Here is a 25019-nt window from a genome sequence, read left to right on the forward strand (position 1 = left end):
ATATAAATAGGTTAAAAATAAATTTTGGTTCCATTTTCTAAGATACCTCTTGGCTTGCCCCAAATGTACAAGTGATAAAAGGAGGAGGAACAAAGGTGGGCTGAATGTGTAGCAGAGGAAGCAAAATTGGCAGAAGGCTGTGATTGACTTCTCTCCTATCTTGAGGTTGAAAGGGGCCAAGTTGATATGTACGAGTAGATTGCATGGTAGCCACTTGGCCAAAGCTGAGAATGGTTGCAGGAGGGAAGGCAGTGTAAATGGGCCCTGATATCACAATAAAGCCTAGGGATGGTTTCCTAGGGTGTAACCGTAGGCATGATGTGCCTATTCTTTTGTTTTATTTTATTTTTTTATTAGTTTTATGTATGCAAAACACTGTAATTGTTAGACATTTATCATTTATACCCCTCACAAAGTGATAACCATCCTCCCCCAATCTACTACCCCTCTGACATCACATACAGCCATTGCATTTCCACTGTCTTATTCCTTATGCTGTACTCCACTTCTTGTGACTATGTATATATTATATATATATATATATATGTAAAATACACACATATATATCTAAAATTATATATATATCTAAAATTATATATATATCTAAAATTATATATATATCTAAAATTATATATATATATATATAATTATAGTTGGCATTCATTATTGTTCAGCTTCAGGTGTATAGTGCAGTGATCAGGCATCTACATTATCCCTGAGGTGGTTTCCCTAATAAGACAAGTGTCCATCGGACACCCTACAAAATCTTTACAACATTATTGATTACATTCCCCAAATTAATTTTCAAAACCCTGTGGCCATCTTGTGGTTACTGACTGTTTTCTAATCCCCTCACCTTCCCCCTGATCCCACCCCGCCTCCCATCTAGCAACCCTCAGTTTTTTCTCTGTGTCTCTGAGACTGTTTCTGATTGATTCGCTCATTTATTCTATTTAGATTCCACATATACGTGAGATCATATGGTATTTGTCTTTCTCTGTCTGACTTATTTCACTTAACCTAATGTTCTCTAGGTCCATCCATATTGTTGCAAATGGTAAGATTTCGTTCTTCTTTATGGCTGCGTAATACTCCATTGTATAAATGTACCACAGTGTCTTAATCCAGTAGTCTACCGATGGGCATTTCGGTTGTTTCCATGTCTTGGGTATTGTGAATAGTACTGCAATAAACATAGGGGTGCATAGATTTTTTTCGAATTAGCATTTTGGAATTCTCTGGATAGATACCCAAGAGTGGAATTGCTAAGTCATAAGGTAGTTCCATTTTCAATGTTTTGACATACCGCCATGCTGTTTTCCATAGTATGGTGTGCCTATTCTTGAGTGTTCCCTGTAATACCTGTGGACAACCAAGGGTGACCTACTCTGTGGGACAATCGAAACTGCCATGGGAGTTGGCTCGGATTCCCTCACTTACCTCTCTTAAGCTAGGTGGATATGAGGCGGTGTTATGTGTTGAATTGTGTACCCCCCCAAAAGATGTTGCGGTCCTAACCCCCAGCATCTGTGAGTGTGACCTTATCTGGAAATTGGGTCTTTGGAGATGATCAAGTTAAGATGAGGCCATTAGGGTGGGCCCCAATCCAATATGACCAGTGCCCTTATAAAAAGAGGAAATTTGGGCACCAAAACAGAGAGGCTGGGAGAATGTCACGTTATGACTGGAGTTATGCTGTCACAAGCCAATAGAGGCCAAAGATTTCTGGCAAACCACCAGAAGCTAGGAGGCATGGAACAGATCTTTCTCTCACGGCCCTCGGAAGGAACCAACCCTGCCAACACCTTGGTCTTGGCCTTTTAGCCTCCCGCACTATGAGACAATACATTTCTGTTGTTTATGCCATCCAGTCTGTGGTAATTTGTTATGACAGCCCCAGGAAACTAATACAGGCGGGTAGGCCATTTCCCACATCCAACTGTTTCTCTATGACACTTGGCCCACAGTTTGGGTTTGATGGTGAGGTTACACATGGTGTGCATTTGTTGCCAGCGTATATTAAAAATGACAAGATTTCCTGTGGTTTGGCTTTTGAAAACAAGTGCATTTAAAGCCTAATCTCAAGGTTCGGGGTTGACTTAGAATGGGATTTCTTAAACATTATAATTACCTCGGTCCCACAATCTCCCCTAATACTGTATACCGTTATATGTGTTTGAGAAGGAAAAAGGGTGCAGTTGACCGGTATATTTCAGTCACTTACACGAAACCCTGCATTTGATTACTATTTTCCCAGGCTTGGACACTTTGTTGAGAATATTTGGTGTTCTATTGTAAGCCCACTTCGGTTAGGGGTTTGGCAAGTCCATGACAAAGGGAGGGAATGTTTCTTTTTTCTTTTCACTTTTCTTGGGCTTGCCTGTTCTTTGTCTGAAAGATGCTAAACTTTCCCAGGAAGAGGGCCCACCTCTTTCCTCTTTGGGAGATGTTGATTTATATTATGTGAAACATTTGTTTTTCATAGAAACTTCCATTTCAATGTGTTAAAATATTTGGTTCTACTTTTTATGTGAAAAATAAACTTGTCATGGAAATGCTCTTAGGGTACAGTTACATAATAATTACGCATGTCCACCCCACCAGCTCATTAACACAGGAGACCTTACCTCACAATACTTTTCTAAGCTTCATAGTGTCTAAAAATTTTTCCCCAACTCCATGAAAATACATTAAAATAACTATTATAAGTTGAAAGCCAACTGTTTTTTGTGTGTCATACGTAATTGTATCTCACGGTGGCGCTTTCATGTCTCTACTTAGTAGTTGGGACAATTAAGGCTCAGAAAAATGGCATAGCTGAGATGAAAATTCAGAATTTCCTGATTTCCAACCAGGGCAATGCTTGTCTTGTATGCTAATCCTATTTCCGGTTGGGAGGGTAAGGGAGTGGAGATGGCATGCCCAGCCTCAAGTGAGAAGACCAGGATTTCAACCCACCCCAGGGACATGTGACTTCTCAGGACCCTGGGAAAATGAGGGAGCTTAAAAATTCTGTGCTTCAAACTGACATATTTAGGGATTAAATATTTCTGGGGTTTGCTTGAAGACATACAACTGGCCACAAGTTGCTTGTTTTTGATGCTGGGTAATGAAAAGCTGGTGCTCTATTGAAAGCCTTCTGTACATGTTTGAAATTTTCCATAAAAAAGTTAAGGAAAAAAATGTATGCTTCTAATATGTGTACCTTTGATTTTTCCCATCTCCTCGCATGTTAGACACTATGGGCTAGCTCACTCTTTTCTCCCCAACGACAAACTCATTCCTCTGAAAGCAAGCTGCCTTCTCCTTTGGTCTGATCCTAATATATAGATTATTAGAGACTTTTTGCCACCTTCCCCATTTTTTATTTTTTTAACAGATAAAACGATGGCTGTGCTTTCATAATAAATTCAAAAGCTGCTCTCTATTCCTCAGCAGTTTGGATTGTAGAAAAGAGCACAAAAGATTAGAGTACTTTAAAATAAATCTCAGCTAATTATACATACAACTGCATTCACTAAATGTGAATATTTTCAGGGCTTTCTTTGCTACCAAGTGCCACCTGCTCATGATTTAAATGGGCACAAATTTAGTTCCATTAAACAAAACACAGCAACTCGTCTCCTATAGCACAAGCTCCTTGAGGGGCCCTATTTTGGAATTGAGAAACTAATTCTAGTGTTTCTTTGTTAGCTCTGGGCCTGTGTCAATCATGCCACAAGGTTGGTTCCTTGAATATTTCGCAATCTTGCTTTAAAAATTCTAGCAGGCAACTAGGTTGAGATGAAGTGGTTTGTGTTTTATAAGCATCCTTAGGAACTAGATGGCATTTGAACTTGTGGTTCCAGCAATTACCAGGCTCCTGAATTGAGGAATACATGCCTTGGCTCTTGAAGCTCATTAAGGAGACCTTTTTGCAATCTATTGCCAAAAGGGAAAAAGAAATCCTTCCTCAAAATGTTATATTCTTGGCCCATACGATGGTCTCAGAGCCCACTGGACTCCACCTTGATGTTTTAAAACTCTTAAGGTCAGTTAAGAGGAATTCATTCATCCCTTATTAATCTGGAACATTCATGATCTGTATAGATCCAAAGACAGTGCTTGTTTGGGGTATATGAAAGTTAAAGCAGCATTCAAATCCAACAAAAATTTATCAAACTCTTTTCCAAGAAACTTCTAGAGTGGTCTCATCTGCTATGGTTGGAAAGTAAAAAAAATAATAATAATAACAAAAAAAACCACCCCACAACATGAAGTGCCTATTTGCTATGCTCATAGAAAAATGATTTCCTTCCAACAACTTCTTTGTCTTCAGATATCTGGACCTGATGTCCTTGATGTTGTTTGGGTTGTAGCCATCTATCATGAAAGGAGGAAGAAGCTGCTTATCTGGCCTCGTTTTCTTAATCTTCTCTCCTCCCTTCACCACACAAACCCTTGCCCTAAATTCCTTTTCATTTTGCCCTTTCAAAAACTCCTCCCTGTCTTAGTAAAGCTAAAAATAATGATAATGCTTTCCAGTGATTCTCCGATATTAGTAGCTCAGAAGCAGGCTGCAGGCAAAAAGGAAACCCTTCATTGTCAGTTCCTTCAGAGCTTCGTGTTTACAAATCTTGGCTCCTCCTGATTTTCAGATGAAAATCTCATCTTACATTTTCACTCTCATCTGACTTCCATTATCTTAGTGTCAGAACATATCAGGATGCTTGGAACATGCCTGCTGTCTCTAGGTGACACTGACCCATTGCACCCCAGAGTCAGGTCCATAGATCCACAGAGGTGAAGACGTACGTGGATCCTCTCCCGGTGATTAAGGGGAGTCTCAAATGATTGTGGCTACACCCAGATTTTGAGCCTTCAAATATTATTCATTAAAGATCACAGGCCTGTTCTTGTGTTCCCAGGGGTGTGTCGACCTGCAGACGAGGGCCTTAGGAAGTGGGGAAACCTCGAGGTGGAGTCCTCTCTCTCCTCACAGTCCCCAGTTGTGTGCAATCATGTGCCATAACTTGGCCGGCCTGCCTGGACAGCTGGCTCCGGTTACTGTGGGAACAATGCAAGGAAGGCCCTTGTCACATTCCTCAGGGGTCAAAGGCGCAGCCTTTTAACACACTCCGTCCCTGCTGGTGAAGGGAAAAACGAGGAGCGTGGAAGCAGAGGCTTAGAGAATGCCAAGGACTTTAGAAATCCATTAACTCCCTTGTTTGACTGAGTCAGAGAAGTTCTGTGACTTCCTCAGGCCGTGGGCAAGGGGATGGCAGACCCAGGGCTGGAATTTTCTAACTCATGGTCCAATACCCTAAGGTTTCTCTAAATATCTTGCCAGTTTCAGACTCATAGTGAAAATCAATTGGTGGTAAAGACATCACATCTTGTTATGTTTTCACGTGCCATAATTGAGTCGGGGTCAGGGGCAGCGATCTCTGTTTCTTTTGGCCCAAGACTTTTAAGCACCACCAGGACAAACCTACCCAGCAAAGAGCATTTTCGGTGACCCTATGGGAAGTCATTGACTTCTGGCCCCAAACCCAGAAGTTAGAGTTAATTTTTAAGTGCACATCTTTAACTCGAGCATAAAGCTCTAAAAGCACTCAAGTAGTAATGTTTGAAAACATCGAAATTCCTCTGAGCTCTGACCATGCTTGAACTCTCTCTTTAGAAAATAGCTGAAATCATAGTGGCTAGGAAACATGAAAACAGAATTAAACTGGAGAAAATTTGTCACTTATGTCCCAGTTCAAGGCACATTTAGGAGTTCAATTTATAGATAATTGATGATTCTTTGTGTTACAGCATGCTTTTCTGTGAAGACCCTTATGTGACCTTTTTGGCACATGTGCAAGCCAATAAAAGATTTTCATTTAACATTTTTACTACTTTAAAAACACAGAGGGTGCCAAAAAAATGTATACACATTTTAAGAAAGGAAAAAAACTATTAAAATTGTAATACTCAATGTATACCGATAACAAAAGGTGAATACGAGTCAGGTCGTTTTGGCACCCCCGGTATATACAGAGGAGAGAAAAAAATCTGTCTTATCCCAAAGTGAAAAGAATTGGAAACAGTCCTTTTGCATATAAACTTCTAGGTGATGAAATCAATTTCCCTTTCACAGGAAAAGGCGTCATAAATTACTTTTCACCAGGGAAAGTGGTGCTGGAGCGACCCGCAGCTTCCCCCACAGCTGGAGGTGTGGCCTTATTGGGAAGGAAGGAGCACACACTCGAAGGCTGGAGGGCTTGGCACCTCCCTCATTTTCTCAACTCATGTCGCGTCATTCCCCAGGATCATTTGTTGGACATGCATGTTTTAAAGCCTCACTTTCTGTAAAGAATTTGTTCTTTTGCCCAGCAAACTTTCCCAGGTTCAAACACAAGGTTATAGCCTTTTAAAAAAAAGATTGGTGTTTTGTTTTTTTTCTACTTGGGAGTTGTATTTGGCTGTTGTGAGGTACTTGGGCTCATTTATAACAGGACTAACTTACTAGGGGCTCCCGCAACATTTCCGCGGGTTGAGGGCTCCCTCATTTTGTCCCCACCAAGACCCCCGATGTGAAAAACCAAAGAAGGGTATGTTTCCTCAGTCCTGGGAGGAGCCAGAGGAAGGTTGGGTGCAGGGAGATGAAAATGCTGCACGTCTTACTGTGATCATCCCTTTCCCTCTTACTGAAGCATAGTGCTCTCCGCTATTTGAAGAGAGCAATTTAGGTTTATATTAAGGAATGAATAAATATGATGCAGTGATGAAATCTCATCTGGAGGGGAAGCGGATCGGGAATGCTAATGATCGTGTGGCTGCCTTTCACATTCGAGCAGCAGCAGCAGCCACTGGAAGTTTGGGTGCTTCTCCTTTCTCCCCCACATTCACCCACAAAGCACCTGGAGCCGTGCGCAAAAGGTTATCCTTTTCTTTTTCATGTCTCTCATTATTGCACCTTGTATTATGGGGCCTCAAATCACTTGATAAGTCTTCAGGTAATTCCAAGTGATGGATTTCTTGTTCCCCAGAAGGTCTGAAGAGACGATTTTACACAGATGCACATGTGAACAGTCAGAGCCTGAGCAAGTTACTGTCTCACATCATTTGATATGGCAGGAGAGTCCTTTTGGTTCATTGTGCCATTCAAACCCTACTTTCTTTCCTTAGAGTATTGGGTGCGCAGGGCCAGGAGATCAGTAGTGCCTAGCTCCAGCCATGTCATTGTGTAACTTTGACCAAGTCACCTTGTGGGGACAAAGTTCCCCATTCTTGGAATGGGGAGGCTAGATTGCAGGCTCTTAGTGGTACCCCAGCTTGGACATTCTGAAATAGCCAGGGCCTTCTGCCTGCTGAGATTGAGTCCACCCGCAGTACCGTTCTGGTCACATGGCTCCCTCTCCCCGACCGACTTTTCCATCCCTGTGGAATTAAGTCTGCCATTTGGAAGAATCCCAGATTTGGCCGAAGGTGTCCAGGCCCAGGGAGCAGCTTGCAAAGCCCCTGAGCACACTTTGCCCTCTCCTGCTCTGTTTGGCGATGAAAATGTAGGTCAAGAGGTTGCTCCCTTTCTAGTTATCTGCAGGGGAAACCCCCAGGGCTGAAAACGGAACAGAAACAGCGGCTCCAAAGAAGGAAACAGAAAGAGATGCATGAGAAAGGTGGCTAAAAACTGGTGTCTCTGAGCCTCACCCCAATTGAGAGGGAGAGAAACCAGAGCCCGGAGGGTTACACAGGAGAGGCCATGCTCTCCTGTACCTCCTCCCAGGGATCTGTAGATCTGTGGGACTTGAAGAAGATGGTTGGTTGCCCTCTCTTGGAGTCTCAGGGGACTTTAGGCACAGTCCCCTCTGCGCTCATGCTTTGCCCTGGGTTGGGGGTCCTGGCGGTGCAGTATGGTGCTGCAGGGGTTCTCCCGCTGCATTCTGCAGAGCCCGGCAGGCTCCACTCCGGAGAAACCTGGGGCCCGGGCAGGACTCAGCCCCTCTCCCCCAGAGCAGCTTCGCCTTTATCTCTATTCTATTTCGAGGCTCTGTAAAAGACTTTGTTTTCTTAAAAGTGTTCCACAGTGTTTAAAAATGTTAAAGTCATGGAAGAGTTTCTATTCAAAGCCGTAGGACCTTAGACAAGTCATTTGATTTCCCAGAACCCCATTTTCCTTACCTGGAAACAAGGTGCAGCCTATGTTCTCAGTCTGCCTCACAGAGTGACTGAACGATTAAACTGTTCATGCTTTCTTTCCACAAACATGTATTGAACACCTCCTCTGTGGAAAGCCCTGTTGGGAGAGACATTCCCAACAGAGTGCATATGGGAGAAAGTTATTCCAGGAAGAGGGATAAAGCGTGTGCAAAGCTCCCCAAAGATAACTTGTTGTTATGTGGTTAACTAGACAATTTAATATAGTGATTCCAGAGCCTACCAGTTGGGTTGGAATCCCAACTCCAGGCACTGACCAATGAGATTCAAGGCACTATGCTTAAACCTCCTCGTGCCTTAGTGTTCCCATCTGTGCAATGTGCACAATAATATAATCTAGTTCATTGGGTCGTTGGGAAGGCTAAATGAGGTAATATTTGTAAATTAATTAGAACAATGACCAGTATATAGTAACCATTCTCCACCATTTGTTGTTGTCATTGTTACTGATTATGTCACCAGTGCACTGTGAAATTGCTGCTGTAGGGCAGGTTCTTCATGGAGGTGTCACGTGTTCTGGTTTTGGTCCTCAGCACGGCCGCCCTTTGTAATTGTACGTCCATTTTTGCTTTGCCTCCTGCCCCGTGAGTTCCCAGGAGGTGCGTCCTGTGTTTGATAGGAAAGGCCAGGGAAACATCGTGGCAAAGAACGAGTGCCAAACAGTGCTCTGTTTCTGTTAACGTGGATGCTCTTCTCTCTCTTTCTTTCACCCCCTCTTTTGAGGTTGGATCGGCACTCCTCTCAGACCCAACAAAGGCTTTGCTTTGCAGAAAGGATCGTTCTGTGTTCCGTGTGTCATCTGCCTTTAAGGGTGTAATTTGTTTCTGGTGTATGCAGGACGCTCCCTCGAGAAGTCTTTGTTGATGGTGTGCAGAGGCCTCCTGTATTGATCGGTGATATAACGGTTCTATAGCGGGTGAATGAGGTAATTCTCACAGTGTTACTTAAGTCAGTGACCTTGAGGCCGATCAGATGACTACGCCACATAGATGGATCCCTGGTTACAGAATGTCCTTGTTTAAAGGGAAATCAGTGTGAGGTGACTAATAGTTTTAAAGAAATGACTGCAAGCGAATTGCCTGCCCCTTGGTGAGTGGCAGTCTATATTAATAAGTTCTGAGCACCCGCCCCGGCCTTGGTTAGACTGTGGGGGCTGGTTTTCAGGAGATCCTTTATCTGTGCTCCTCTCTTATCTTTTCTCATTAGATTCCAGTGCTCTGTTAAACTGCCATGACAGTGTCTAACATTGTCAGTATGAAGTTCAGAGCAAAATACTTACGCCTCTGAGCTAGTTGGATGGTTTGCTTTTCTTTCCTTTTTTAAAATTCAGTGGGGTGGGACAGAGCTGAAGATGAAAAGCTTTTTAATACAAGAAAAGAGAGGAAGTAAGCATGATGATAAAATCTGCATGCAAAAAAACCCTTGTTAAAAAAGGAGAAGTGGACTGTGTAGTTAGTTACACATTTAGTCGGGATCTACACTTTAGCCTTGGAAATGAGAGTGTCTGTCTTCCCGCATCCCTGCTGTTGCTGAGCAGGCCTTACAATGTTGGAATAGGTGCAGGTCTGAAATGAACAGACTTTGAGTGGGTGGTCAGGTAAGGGCAGTGGGGGGTAGGGAGAGGGTCAGATAGAGTAGTTATTTGGGAATCATTGGGTAGCAATCAGCTGTTTTGATGTTTGTCCATAATAGCAAATGCTTACATAGTACTTACTATGTACCAGGACTGTTCTCAGGATGTTTTTACATACAAGGTCTGACAATTAAGTTCGCGAACTCATCCTAGAAAAAGTACTACATACCTCATTGCTGAATGTCAGTACTGTTACCTTTGAAGCACTCCCCTTGGGAAGCTATGTACTGACACCAGCGCCTAGTCCACCCTTCAAAGCAATTCTGGAACTCTTTTTCTGGAATGGCCATTAGAGCTATCGTTGTATCACCCTTGATGTCCTGAATGTCATCAAAATGTCTTCCTTTCAATATTTCCTTTATGTTTGAGTAAAGAAAGAAGTCACTGGGGGGCCAGATCAGGTGAGTAGGGAGGGTGTTCCAATACAGTTATTTGTTTACTGGCTAAAAACTCACTCACACACTGTACTATGTGAGCTAATGAATTGATGTGATGCAAGAGCCATGAATTATTGGCAAAAAGTTCAGGTCGTTTTTGTCTAACTTTTTCATGCAGCCTTTTCAGCACTTCCAAATAGTAAACTTGGTTAACTGTTTGTCCAGTTGGTACAAATTCATAATGAATAATCCCTCTGATATCAAAAAAGGTTACCAACATCGCAAAACAAGTTCGCGAAATTGTCATACCTCATATTAACCCTTAATCTTTATAACCATTATTATGCAAATGTTGTATCTGAGAACAATGAGGTTAAATCATTTGTTCAGAGTCATTTGAACCCAAGCTTTTGGCTCCAGAGTTGGTGCTCTGATCACTTATGGAGAGTCATGGTGTTGGGGGTGCAGAGACTAGGGGAATTCCTCTCCCCAGTGGGCTTATTTCTTATGCAGGTAGAAAGAATTTAATTATGTTTCACCAAATGTACTCATCTGACAGGATGTCATTAAGCTCACCATGATCAGGTTGGGAGACTGCACACATCACTCCTGAGAAGTAAGACTTTTTCCCTCTGAGTCAAAAGTCCTTTTTTTGCCTGTGCCATAGTTGTATTCTGATTAGAACGTCATTCCCGATAACATACAGCTGCTCAGGCACTAGATCCCTTCTCTGAGGGTAAGTAGAGAGCTGGCTCTCACCCTTGGTGGCACCACTTGGCAGAACAGAAACACTTTTCCTGTGGTAGTTGGCAAGGCCATTGATTTGCAGGGTGGAAGAGCAGAGACATGCTCTAGACAGCTTTAACTGGTGCTGTCATTTGCTGGTGCTAATGAATTTGTCAAGCATCTAAACTCAGGCTGTGCATACCTACAGTGATCTGGAATAGATTGTAACTTTTATGAAAAATAATAACAATCTGATATTGGAATCAGAAAAGGCACATGTCTCAAGAAAAATTCATATTAAACAAACAAACCAAAAAAGGTCCTAAAAGAAATAGATGTCTTGTAAATGCACAATTTAACTAAGCTGTTTATTGACTGGAGCAATAATGATGTACTTTTGATCTGTGGTAACTACACGTGTTGAAATCCGTCCAAGCCACAAAAATGATTGGAGGGTCCATGTGGAATATAAAAGTCTAGAGCTCATGTCCTATATGGCTTTTTGCTAATTAATAAACATTGGCCTCATATCTGTTACTTAATAGCCTATTTGTAGCACTTTGGCAAAAGTACTGTTTTTCACTGCTAAGGGATGGGGGAGTTTTCTGTAAAAGGGGTTAAAAGAAGAAATCAGGAAACAATTTTTTTAATGAGATACCAAAAAATAATCAGATACATATATACTTGGGTCAAATAAACAATTCCTGAGAAATCTTTTTATGATGACCATGCAGAATTGTTCGCCAGAAGGTTTTCCCCCAACATTTTATTATAAAAAATTTCCAACATACAGAGAAGTTGACAGAGTTGTACAGTTAACACCCATATACCCACCTTATTTAACCTCCTTGTGCCTCTGTGTTCCTATCTGTACAATGGGAATAATAATAGAACCTATCTCACTGGGTTGTTGGGAGGGCTAAATGAGTTAATATTTGTAATTTGAATAATGCCTGGCACATAGTAATCATTCTATAGTGTTTACTATTGTTACTGTTATTGATTATGTCACCAGTGCATTGTGAAATTGGTGCCGTAGGACAGGTTCTTCGTAGAGGTGTCAGGTGTTCTGTTTTTGGTCCTCAGCATCGCAGTCCCTTGTCATTCGAATGCTTGCTTTGCCACGTAACCAGATGTGCAACCCTGAATAACTTACCAACCCTCCCTTGTGCTTCAATTTCCTTGCCTGGAAGGGAAATAATAATCGTGATACTCACTTTATTGGGTTGTTGTGAGAATTCATGAGTTAAAACTTCTAAAGCTCTTAGAATAGTTCCACATAGTTTCAACTTGAATTCTACAAATTACTAACTCTGTTATCTTGGGCTAAATAGTTCTATTTTATTGTCCTCGTCTGAAAAATAGGAATGAAACCATTTTTCAGCATTGTGGGGATTAAGCAAAGTCCTATATGTAAGTACCTGGCAGAATGTTGCTATTATTACTATTAACTAAAGTTCCTACTTTACTCAGATTTCCTTAGTTTTTACCTGATGTCCTTTTTTCTGTTGCAGGATCCCACCATGGTACCACATTGCTTAGAGTCGTCATGTCTCCTTAAGCTCCTCTAGAATGTGACGATTTCTCAGATTAGTTTTCGATAACCTTGACAATACAGAGGACTGATGATCAGTTATTTTGTGGAATGTCCCCCCATTGGGGTTTTTCCTGTGTTTTTGTTACAATTAGAAAAACCCCAATTGCGGGACATGCTACAAAATGACTGATAACTACTTCTCAAAATTGATAAAATGCCATCATGTGTATCAAAGATACATACTATCAGTGTGACTTATCACTATTGATGTTGACCTTGATTAACTGGCTGAGGTAGTGTTTCTTAGATTTCTCCACTGTAAAGTTACTCCTTTCACACACATGCCCCTTCACCTCCATATTGCACTCTTTGGAGGGACCCCACCTCCAAAAAAGAAGTGGGGTGCTATGTTCCACCTCCTTGAGGGTGGTATGTCTGCATGAATTATTCAGAATTCTGCACAGATTTGTCTATTCTCCCCCACTTAGCCAGGCATTTAAATCAGTATGAACTCATGGATATTTATTTTCTACTTTTGGTTCTAATTCAGTACAGTGTTACATATTTTTTTGCTCAAATCGTTCCAGTTTTGGCCATTGGCACCTGTTTATTGGGAATATTAGGAATAGTGTCTCCTGTTTCCCTTTGATATGCCCCCATCATTGTGTTTTTGTTTTGTTGAGCATTTCCTTCATGCTCATCTTGAATATTCCCTGCCCGAATCTTAGCATCAGCCGTTTCTCCAAGGAGCCTTGCTTCCTTTTATTGGGAAATGGTATTAGAAACCAAGATCTGGGCACTGGGGCTTGCAGACGTTTTATGCTCCACAGTATTCGTTCCCTCCCTTCATTCCCTTCTGTGGAAGCTCGGCGTGCACACTATGAGCTGCCTTGTGCGAGCTGCACAGTGCACCTGTCAGTGGCTCCCCGGGTCCTAGCAGAGGAGTCTAGCTCACTGGTGCTGAGTGGGCAGAAGTCGCCCAGCCAGGCCAGGCAGCAGGTTGCATTCAGCTCAGCCTAGGTAAAAGTGTGCTGTGCTTAGGTCTGTGAGAACTTTCCCTGTCTTCAGGGAACCCAACCCTCTAGAATCCAGTGAGGGGACAGTCCTATAAAAGTGCTGTAGAAATTCAGAGTAAAGTCTGGTGCAATCTAAGAGCATTCAGAGAAAGCTTCTTATGTGAGATTGGACTCCAGTGTTGTGGCTGCTCTCTTGCGGGTCGTGAAAGAATTCACGAGGCCGGTAGAAAGACAGAAGGAAGATTTATTAAAGTAAGAGAAGGGTCACCTGGACAGTCTGCTGGAAACTACTGAAAACTACTGTACTTTGCTTGGTCTCAAGTTTTATATTTTCTAACCAGGGTGTAAATTGCTTCAGCCCAGTAATGGAATTTTCTATTGAGTTTGGCTTTGTCCCTTGGGGTAGGGGAAGCCGTTAAACTGGTTATCATGTGATATATAGATTTAAGTTGGAGTCAGGAGTGGATCCCATACAGATGCAAAACCTTTCCCAAGTCACAGGGCCTGCATGGCCTAAGGAAACAGAACCATTGGTACTGCACAGTAAATGTATAGGAAGCAGAATCATTAACATTTGGCAGAAAAGAAGCACAGAAAGAAAAGAAAGCTTTCAAAAAGTCCCAAGCTAAATTATACTTGTTAATTCGAATTATACTTGAGATCTAAATCTCAAAATAGAAAATTTAGTGCCACCATGACAATCCCTCTGTCTTAACAGTTGTTAGGTGTATTCCAGATGAGGAGTCTAGAAGGAGAGATGTGGAAGTGTGAAGAGATATCTTTTAGTAGCTAAGAAGAGGCCTGCACTTAATGAAGGACTTTAGCTTCTGGGGTTTATTTTGAATATGAAACTGGGTTTATTGATCTTGGTGGGATGAAGGAAAACGGGCTTCTGCCAGTGGTATGTTGGAGCCAGCTTGCACTGGCTTTTATGAGTCAATTGTTACATTTTCAGGAATTTGGAGAACAAGTTGGCATCATATTACTAACTTGAAATCGGCCATGGTGGGAATGTTTACACTACAGAAATCTGCAAATGCTACAAATCAGAGCTCCTTTCTCCCCTCCAGCTGGTTATTAAGCATTTCCCTACACACCACTGGCGTTAGCTATCTAAAAATCTGGTATATATCCTCACCCTGAGTTTATTTTTTTCCTTTAGCATTTTTTCCATATACATATTTTCCTTTAATGCTTTCAATTTTCTGACAAAAACTGTTTAAAAAAATGGTTACAAAGAGATGTTTGTCCTTGAATAAAAATTGCATTTTATTACATATTGGTGAAAACTCTAAGAGGCGGAAAGTGTTGAAGTTAACTGGGATATTTGGGACCCTATAATGGCCATTCTGGATAACTGAGTTGGAAATGCATGACCCAGCCTTCTACCTTGTTTCGGCAGGGTAAGATCTGTCATCATCTGAGGATGGTTTCATCAATGTCTCATGTAAACAGTGTGGTTGTAGGTCTTTCCTCCTCCATTATGGTTGGGTTGGCTTGGAGGTTATCTTTCTATTTCTTACAAGAATATGAGAAGAAATGGTATCATTATCCTTCAGTTGAGAAACCAGGACTCAGCATCATTCTGCTTGGAGTAGGTAATGCAGTCCTATATTAGCTTGACTTTTGTAAGGTGATACCTGGGTAGTAATCCATGGAATAGTACTATGTAAATAGGGACAGTTTTCACAAGGTCATCTCTTGTGCATGGTTTATGGTATTAAGTGTTATGCAGAATTAGACTCAGAGGAACATACATTGCAAGAGAGTCAACTGAAAGTGGTCACACATGTGTGACGAAGGAGAGCAGAGTTGGGGAGAAAAAGAGACTTCTCTTACCCATCACTGGAGGTTGTGAGTTTTCACTGTCATCCTAAAAGATAGAGTTGCTTTGCTCTTTCCTATGCCCCTCATCAGGAATGGTAAACTTTCCTAACTTCAATTCCTACCTGTCATTGGCTTGACTCCTGATCCACTGTCAAACAGAATCTCCGAGGTTGTAGCACTTGGGAAAGAATATGGCAGGCATTCTGGCCATATCACAAATCTTAGGTGCAGAGTTCACTCTGAATCATAGGAGCCCTCAGATTCTCTTTTAGTTTGAAAGATTCCTAGATGTGGAGACCCTCAAATTTTAGCTGATTTCCTAGAACCCGCAAGCCAGGTTGCAATTCCTCAGCTGCCTCCTGTAAACCAGCGCTCTCAAGCATCACTGACGTGGACCTCCTCAGGACATCCTGGTCAAACAGATCACGTGAACAGCTCTCTTAGAGGGCTAAATGATCACAAGTCTCTCTTTTTTAATTGTGATAAAATATATATAACATACAATTTACTATTTTTAAGTGTATACAGTTCACTAACATTAAGTATATTCACATTGTTGTGCAACAGTCACCAACATCCATTTCCAGAATGCTTTTCACCTTCCAAACTGAATCTTCATACCTGTTAAACAATAATTCCTCATTCCCCCGTCTCCTCAGCCCCTGGCAAGCACAATTCTGTCTTTGTGAATCTACTCCAGGTACCTCATATAAATGGAATCGTACAGTATTTATCCTTTTGTGACTGGCTCATTTCACTTAACATAATGTCCTCAAGGTTCATCCATGTTGTAGCATGTGACAGAATTTCCTTCCTTTTTATGGCTAAATAATATTCCATGTATATACCACATTTTGTTTATTGACACTTGGGTTGTTTCCACCTTTTGGTTTTGATGAAGAATGCTGCTATGAGCATGGGTATACAAATATCTGTTCAAGTCCCTGCTTTCAATTCTTTTAGGTTATATACCCAGCAGTGGAATTGCTGGATCTTATGATAGTTCTATTTTTAAATTTTTGAGGGACCGCCATACTATTTGCCACAGCAGCTGTACCATTTTACATTCCCACCAGTAGTAATACATGAGGGTTGCATTTTCTCCACATCCTGGCCATCACATGTTGTTTTCTGGTTTTTCTTTGTTTTTTTGTTTTATTGTTGTTGTTGTTTACGGTAACCATCCTAAGGAGTGTGAAGTGGTATCTCCCTGTGGTTTCGGTTTGCATTTCCCTAATGATTAGTGGTGCTGAGCATGTTTGCACATGCTTATTGGCCATTTGTATATCCTCTTAGGAGCCTTTGCCCGCTTTTCGTCAGGTGGTATGTTTGTTGTACAGGGGCTTCTTGCCTAGATAATACACTACTTAAAGAAGCTGTTGAGCACTTACCTGGGGTCTGTGGGGCAGCCTTTGCACATACGTAATACAGAGATGAATGTACAGGGACTTGACACTCTGGAAAATTCCACCTGACATTGAAAGATTTACCTTTGCTGCTTTTCGTTAAAGAAGTTCAATGGTGGATGGATGCTGTGGAAATAAGCTATTCACTGCTTTTGGGTACTATCTGATATTGCCATCAAACTTTTTACTTAGTAAAAATATAGTCTCTTTGGGGAAAAGGAGGAAACAGAGATTCTGCCTTATAATTTCCCAGTATAGTAGACTTTGAACAACTTGGGGTTAGGGGTGCTGACCCTTTGCACAGTTGAAAATCTGAGTATAGCTTTTGACTCCTCAAAAATTTAACTCCTAACAGCCTACTGTTGACTGTAAGTCTTACTGATAACATTGTTGATTAACACGTTTTCTATGTTATATATATTACATAATGTATTCTTACAATAAAATAAGCTAGAGAAAAGAAAGTGTTGTTAAGAAAATCATACGGAAAATACATTTATAGTACTGTATGTATTTATTGAAAAAAAATCTACGTATAAGTGGACCTGTGCAGTTATAAAGTTCATATTGTTCAAGGGTCAAGTGTATAATGATATTCTAGACCAAGGATTGACAAACAGGCCCAGGGGCCATATCCCACTCCATCTGTTTTTGTAAATAAAGTTTTATTGGCACACAGCCATGTTCATTTGTATGATATTGTCATGGCTGCTCGTGAGCTACAATGGCAGTGCTAAGTAAAAATGCTTAAAATATTTGCTCTCTGGACCTTTACTGAACAAGTTTGCCAGAACCCTGGCTATTCTAGACATTTAAGTGATACCATTTTTAAAACCATATATAGAATATAGTGATGTTGACTGCTGACTATTCACGTTATACTTGAGCACTTAGAAAACTATAAAGCTCAGCTAGATATAAGATATTATGACTTTTAAGTATTTACTGAGCTCCAAGTTTGTGTCCAGAACTGTGTTCCTTTAAGTCCTTGTTATTTGGTCGGGGCAATAGCTTTTGCATCACCCGTGCTGCTGCCAGAGGGACTGAAATGTTTCTAACACAGGCAGCACGTTTTAAAGTCCCAGTATCTGATCTCTCCTTTCCCCTGTGATAGTTCCTATAGATACTGAACTTTGGTGAAGTAGTTCTGATCTTTAGCTGCAACGAGAGGAGTTGTACTGCTGGGACATGGCCCTGAAGTTTAGAGCCCAGAAAACTTGCTGCCTTTCACTCTAAAAATAGCATCCTGCTTCTCTCCCCCCACCCCCCCTCCGAGTCAGAGGTGCAGCTCTGCGAAGGCTGTGACTGCCAAGTTTGGAATTTAGAGATACTGTTGGTTTGCTGATTTTGCTCCGCTCTCTCTGTTCCACCTTTTGGCCATTCATACAATAAACCTGCTAACTGCTAGAAGAATTATTAAAGCATATAGACACTGTCCTTCAGAAGTTTATCTGGTGCGTTTGGCAATTCAAGAATATTAAACATTGACTTTAAAAGATTATATATAATGCCCTTTCAGATCACTGGAACTCCTACACACACACACACACACACACACACACACACACGAAATCATAAAGCCAGGAGGGACATCTACCTGAAGATGTTTTCTTCCGACCAGTGGTACGGTTATCATTTTGTACAAACCAAATAGGATCCAATCATGGATGAATCTGGTGAGGTGTCACATTTTGCTGCAGATATAATATTTATCTAAAGGCAAAGTAGAGTCTTAGTCTCATTTCATAGAATCTTGTTGCCCGAACTGAAACTTGTTAGTGAAGTGATTAGTCATTGGTTGTAAAAGTACCGACATATTGAAAATTTTGTTGCTTTTTTCCTTTGCTTTTTGAGAAGTTGATTTTTTTTCTATAATCTAATAATTAGTATTCTCTTCTAGATCTGGTTCTCTAACCTATAGTGATTTTAATTACTTTCCTTGGAAACCACTCCCCAAATACTATTTCCCCCTTAAGTTACAGGCTTTAATATTCAAAATAGAGTCGGGGGAGAGTCCCTTTGCAAATGATTTCAATATGAGGGCAGAATTTCCGTATTTTTATATTTATATGTTCTTACTCTCTCAGAAAAGATCTCTACTGAATTTCATGGTTATATTTACAATCATCTTTTCAATTTGTAGACAAGTTTTGGAATTCAGATAGTGCCCTTTGAAGTATGAGTGACTTCTCAGAATAACTTGGGTTCCTTCATGCACTCAGGAAGCATGCCTTCTTATTGATGGTCCAGTAAGAATGCTTTCATTTCTGCATATTTTGTTTGAATGTCTACTGTGTGTGCCAGGGACTGGGCGAGGTGTTAGGAATACAGAGACTAATGATATAAATACCATGCTCTTGGAGCTGGGCCGTGATCTGGTAGGGGCGATACAATCCACAAAAATGTGTAATGGATTACGAAAAGTGCTTCATGTAGAGAAATGTACAACATACAATACTAAGTCTGGGAATCTGTAAACTTACTTAACTCTTTAAATTGAGTTCGACTGTGGATACACTTATCAGATAAGAAACCCATTAATGTTATTTATTTATTCTGAGGTAATCAATGGGAAAGTAGATGAAATAATATGCATCCCTTAGAACCAATGCCCCTCCAGCAAGGCCAGTACTCTCCTGCCATTATTGTTCTCACACATTCTTTATGTCTGGGTCTTTACTGTGTTTAGGTCAGATGAAAGTGGCCTTTGTTTCATCTGCCACGCTTTGATAACTACAGTAAAATGCTGATGGAGATCATTTAAGATTGTCCCTGCGCTGTTGATTGCATGCTTGTGGCTCATAATCAGAATGATGCAAAGTGATTGTTAGACAGACTTGCCAAGGCTACATTTTGTGTCGCTGCCACTGTCAGCACTTTGATCCTGCTCTTCTGCCTGGAGAACGTTTGTCTGGCACCCGTCGGACAGCTAACGCCCAGTTTACCACTAAATGCCCTGGATAACTTTTGTTCTAGCATCCTTGTCTGCTGCTCCTGAAAAAGAAAGGTCTTCTTATTGAGAGAGAGAGCAAGTGCTTGTTTTTGTGTTTGACAGAATGCTACATATTGCGGCTTTCATATAAAAACCCACATACATGTTGTCAGGATTCTCATCTCTTTTCTGTTTGGCCATGAAACCCAGACAGACCTAGCTTTGAGTTCTTGCTTTGACACTTACTGGGTATGTGACCTTGGATAGGTTACTTGTCTTGAGCCTATTTTCCTCATCTGTACAGTGGGGCTAATTGAACCTATTTTACAGAGGTTTTGTGAGGATTAGTGATAATTGATAAAAACTTGCCACAAATTAGCCACTCAGTAGATGGTAGTAGTTAATATTAAGAAATCCATTACTCAGGATGATACTATACTTGTACAATGGCAAGACAAAATTTTTTTCAAGTCTGCGGTTCAGAAATATACTATAAGTGTGGAATATATAGTATCAGCACAGTTATCCTGGGTAGGTCATATTTATCAGAGACACACAACTGGATGAGGGTGTTAGACTCTGAACCACAATTTTTGATGGCTAGGTCTGCTATGCAGAGTCGGTTCTGGGCCATCCCGTGTACCCCATCAAAGGACATGAAGGTCCCTTTGAAAGCAAATTGAAGAATGTATATCATGTGGCTTTGACTGAGTAAAAGAAATATTATATATAGCACACAACACAGCTTGACCATCTGGTTCTCTCTCATGGAGAGAGCAGTGACCACAAGAAATAAACAAAGCAAAAACTCTGTTCCTATAAGAAGTTCATTGTTAGGTATAGGAATATCGCACTGGTTCCTGAATTGCATCAGCAAAAGAGATCCAGTAAGAGTAGCAGTCCATACTCCTTGTGAAGTGTCTAGTGTGAGTTGTCGGAGATGCTTTCTCTGATTCCATCCAATGCTAAAATGTAAGATCTGTGTTCTTATCTAATGTCAATTCTATTTCACATGGAACAGAAGTCTCTTCTAAGAGCATGACGCCCCATCACTAACTGTCACTTCCCCTAAAAGTGGCATAAGCTGGACAAGGGGTGAACTTTTAGGGAACTTTTGTTGGGAAGTAGCATGAGAAGAGGTTATCACCTGTTCATTCATCGTAGATTCTGGTTTCCTAAATCAAAGTCTGTATTTCTCCACTTGTTTCTCCAGTTTTGATCTCTCCAGGATTTTCTGGCTGGTGTCTGATTTGGCATTTCTCTGCTGCTACAGTACGTCCCGTCTTTCTTTCTCTGTGGCTTCCTGCCAGCCCTCTACCTCCTGCCTGCTTGTGGGAGCAGCGTTGGCAACACTTAGCAAGGGTCAGTTACCTTCATAACTGGAGGAGGAATTAGCTCCACACTCTTTGCTGATTGTGAGGCTACACTGTTCCCCCCAGCCTCCCCTCAAAAGTGGTATTTTCCTGAAATGTTGCTTGTCAGTCACATTTATGGGTGTGGCATAATTTTCTCAGTTGAGGAGAAGTGTCATGCAAGTGAAGCAAACTGTATCACACATGTTACACCAAACCAAACCAACCATTCTCTTTGAGAAGGACATTTGACTAGAAATATTGAGACTGCACAAACATTCCAACTATTGATATATCTTCTAAATGTAGTAAATTCTGTTTTTTTGGGGTGGGTGGGTGGGAGGGTTAGGTTTTGAAGTTTATGTGATGTGATTATAATTCTTAGGGTCACGCAAGAGTTTAGTTTTCAGTTTACTTTTCTCTGTATCATTATGTAAATCCACCATTATGGGACTGAAAACAGGGACGCTTCTTTAACTTCAGTCTTGGGATTTCAAACTTGAAATAGGCATTTCTTCCATCATTAGCCCTAGTCTTTAAAATTTTATCTCCTTTCAATATGTGGCAAACTCATTGAATATTGTTATTTGTGCTATTATTCCCTGTGTATAAGTGCTAGTTTGTACACGTATTCTTCTAAGTTACTCCCATTCAAACCCAAAACAATCTTTGATATTAATATTTCTTTTATACAATCTGCCTTTCCTCAATCTTGATGAAAATGTAGAAGAACAAAAAGAACCTCACATTACCTCACGTGTAGTCATTTCTCATAAACGTGGGACACTTTGGTAGATTCTGTAAATTCAATAAATATATATGTAGTGGTTCCTTTTTTCAATGCAGTACTCTTGCAGTCTTTAAGAAAGCATGATGGAGATTGATGTATTAATATCAAAAGAGGTTTACAATGTAACAAGTAAAATGTTATCTGACTGCAAAGCGATACGAATACTATCATAGTATGTTATGAATAAATTGTATGCACATATATAATTTTACTTATTTAAGTATATGTATAATATACTCTGCTTGAGCATAGGAGACAGCCTGGAACCATATAAGCCAAAATCTTCATAGTGAATATTAGTGGGACTGTCGCTGATTTGTATTGAGTTTTTTCTCCTTATCTACATTATCTAATTGTTCACAGAAAACAGTTTTATTTTGTTCTCATTTGTCTCATTTGGGAAGTGGGGGGAAAGAGCACACAGTACAAGTACTGACATTTTGATAAATTATGAAATTATAAAAAGCTCTCCTGTGTCTTCCTTTTCTAGTGTTACAGATATGTACACATGTTGTGCCACATGGCATTAAAGCTTTTTCTTTTTATTAAGCCTCTTTACGTGCCAAGCATTGCACTGAGAACGTGAAACATTATGTGAAGTGGATATTATTATTGCCATTATGCAAATGAAGAGAAGGTTCAGAGAGTTTATGTAACTTGAATCACACAGCTGGTATGTGACTGAGCTGAGATTCATATTCCGTGAGGTTTCATATTCATACTCAGGTCTGACTCTGAAATCAGTTTTGCGGTCTCTTTATAATTCTTACTGTAGGCATCTTGCCTGCCGTTAGGATGAAAAGGTTAATGTATGTGAGGGGATTATAAAGAGTTGCTTTAAAAAGGACGGTGCTCATAGATTGTACTAGCATGTACCATCTTTCGGTTTGCATTGTTTCCTTGTAGTGTTTTCAGTTAGAGTACAAACTTCTCAAGAGGCAGAATCTCATCATCTCAGTGGCCTAACACGGTCTGGTAGGATAGCCCATGACTGCTCTCTGAAACCGTGAGACCTGGCTTTCAGATTCTGAGAAACTGAGTCTAGGAATCTGTTGCCAGAGGACATCCTGAGGAGGAGACTGTCCTAGTGGCCCGAGCTCTGTCTTCCTTTTAGGGAAAGGGAGCTAGTCTTACAGCTAGCTCATAGACAATCCCAAATGCTCTGGGATCGTGTGAAAACTGCCCATCTGGGGGGGCTAGACTAGCTTTGCCTCACATCCGCTCCTAAACCTGCAAAGGCGTCTTTAAAACAGTCTCTGGAAATTTTTTAAAACTTGGATCTTGAGCGTAATTCCTTCTGTGATGTTGATTACACAGTCTGTTGCTGTCACTCCCTTATCTCCCTTTGTCTTTCAGGCTTCCTCTTCCAACACTCACATCATCTCGGTTCTTTCCCACACTTTATCTCAGACAGGGTGGCTTCCTCACGGGATTACTCTGTTGGCCTGATAAGTGGCCCCCAGCGCCTCTCTGCCAAGTCCACATTCCCATCTGAGCCCAATTACGGATCCCTGTTGGGTCATTGACTTCACTGGGGGATGAATGGAGTTGTGGGTGCACATTTGGGAAAGGGCAAGTGCGGTAATGGGCTACTCTGGTTACTTACGGAGACATCTTCAGTTAGCCCCACGATGGGGGTGCAGACGTGACATTTTAAAAGACCCACCTGAAAAATGATTTCCCAGGCACCACAATATGCATTCCTTTGTCATAAGGTTCGCATAGCTCATGATAAAGGAATCATGCATATGATTGTTTCTTACGTAGTCATTGTTCAATGCTCTTTTTAAAAATGCGTGTAGTCAGCCACACCACTGTACCTCCTCCGTGCTTCAGACATTTACCGTACACCTCGTAAGGGCGAAAGGACCAGGTGCGAGGATGTCTCATAATCTCCAGGCCTCAATGACTTACGGAATGGACTTAATGTTGTTTAAATCTTTTTCTCTTCCAGTTTTCCAAAGAAATTAGTTCGTTTTCTGGGTACAGAGAAACCAATCTGCTGTTTTCATAGGGTGAGTGATCCTTTGACTCTTTTACATATTTTTACCCACATCAAAATTTTATCCAATTACCGTGATGCCCTAAGCAGAAGTGCTTGATAGCACGTGTTCTAGAAGTTGTGTCCCACTTGGAACCGAGGTGTTCTTTCTACTCATCACATCTCCTCCCTTCAGAGGGGAAGCTTTCCCTCTTGTATTTTTCTGCCCTTTCTTTTTTCTGTTAACATGTGTTGCCTCTTATGAGTTGTTACCATCACTGCTGTCACCTCGTCCAGCTTGCGGAGAGCATGACAATTTTTCTTTTTCCAGTTATACAGAAACACGGCTGTGGGCAAGGGGAAACCATTTGCTTTGTTCACACGATGCACTATTTCATGAATGCCACGACGGAGTAACAGGATGTGAGCATAGATGGGACTTTAGAGCTCATCTGGCAAAACCCCTATGTACAGACGGGCAGCTGGGGCCTAGAGGGCTTCACGTCCCCGGGCTGGGGGCGTCTCCGGCAGCAGCAGAACTAGAACTATGAGAGAGGCGTTTGGCTCCCAGCTGCGTGGTCTCCCGATCCCTCCGTCACCCCCACCCCCACACAGAACTGTCTCTTGAATCCCAGTTCTTTCTGAGGATACAAGGTTATAGGGGGGTGGACTTGACGTAATGCCAATAAACTAACGGTAACGTCCCTCTGAGGCAAGCGTCAGGAGAGATGCTGTTGAGCTGTTTTACTTTCTAGGAATCGCACTTGGCTAAGACCAGGAGGGGTGGGTGGAGCGTATGTACCCAGGGCACTTACGTCACGGACCTCGTCTGAGAGGGCAGATTTTCCTTTGCGCCGTTCCCAAACCACTGCATTTGCAATGCCACATCATATGCCGAGCCCCGGTGGTCCATGTGTGTCGCAGCTAGAGGCGGCGGCGCACCTGCAGGCGAGCCCGGGCCAGCTGCACAGCCGCACGCCCCCGCTCGGGGCAGTCAGCACCTGCAGAGTGAGCGTAACCGTTTCTCACAGGGCAGTGTGAATTTGGCCTGCTGTGATAGAGGCTTTGGGAGGGCCATTTCTTCATTGAAAGAAAAAAAAAGGTAGACTGTTTTTTACATGAGAATTCAGCCGTGGGGTGTGAGGCTACAGCTCTCCACTGGACTCTCAGAGGTGGCCCTCGGACGTGGTTCTTTCCAGGATGCCTGTGCTAGACTGGCTCTGGATCGTGTTCATTTAGGCTGATTCGCTACGTGCACTTA

The 25019-nt window shown here is 41.5% G+C and overlaps 1 protein-coding gene across 1 annotated transcript in view; it reads left to right on the forward strand.

The window, feature by feature from the left end:
• Positions 1-25019, forward strand: part of ATXN1 (ataxin 1) — a 373795-nt gene that overhangs the window by 167444 nt on the left and 181332 nt on the right. The window contains exon 4 of the mRNA XM_074335193.1: positions 23732-23792. The gene's annotated coding sequence lies outside the window, so the exon portion shown is untranslated. The remainder of the gene's footprint in view (positions 1-23731; positions 23793-25019) is intronic.

This window comes from Rhinolophus sinicus, linkage group LG06 (assembly GCF_036562045.2).
Source record: "Rhinolophus sinicus isolate RSC01 linkage group LG06, ASM3656204v1, whole genome shotgun sequence".
In the NCBI taxonomy this organism is placed as follows: domain Eukaryota; kingdom Metazoa; phylum Chordata; class Mammalia; order Chiroptera; family Rhinolophidae; genus Rhinolophus; species Rhinolophus sinicus.